Source organism: Penaeus monodon, chromosome 28, assembly GCF_015228065.2.
Source record: "Penaeus monodon isolate SGIC_2016 chromosome 28, NSTDA_Pmon_1, whole genome shotgun sequence".
NCBI classification, from domain to species: Eukaryota; Metazoa; Arthropoda; class Malacostraca; order Decapoda; family Penaeidae; genus Penaeus; species Penaeus monodon.
Window position 1 is genome coordinate 26,853,791 of NC_051413.1, and position 465 is coordinate 26,854,255.

Sequence of the window (465 nt, forward strand, 5' to 3'; positions counted from 1 at the left end):
TCCTCCATCTTTCTCCTTATCTCTTTGTCTGATTGCTTTCTCTCTCTTTTCCCCCTCCTAACTTTCTTTAAATTCCTCTCCTTTCTCTTCATTCTCCCCTTCTCACCATCCTCCTCCCCTCCACCTCTCCTTCCCCTCCCTCCCTCCTTTCCTCCCTCGCCCCCCCCCCCACCCTCCACCGCTCATCAGAATAAGGAACCTGGAACTTTCACCGCACCTGAGGGGACTCGACCAGCTAAGTGAGGCGAGGATGAGGCAAGCGAGGCAAGGAGAAGGGTGCAGGAAAGGGCGGGTCGACGGAGAACCGGTGAGTGTGCATGTCCTTAGGGTAACGGCGCAGTTAGGTAGCTGTTCAGGTCGACTCGGTAGAGGGTCGCCTTTGCCTCTGTCTCGCGCCTCCCTTCCCCGCCCGAGAGGTGGAAGATGGTCGTTGGGTCGTGTGCTTCCGCACTGGTATCTATCTTT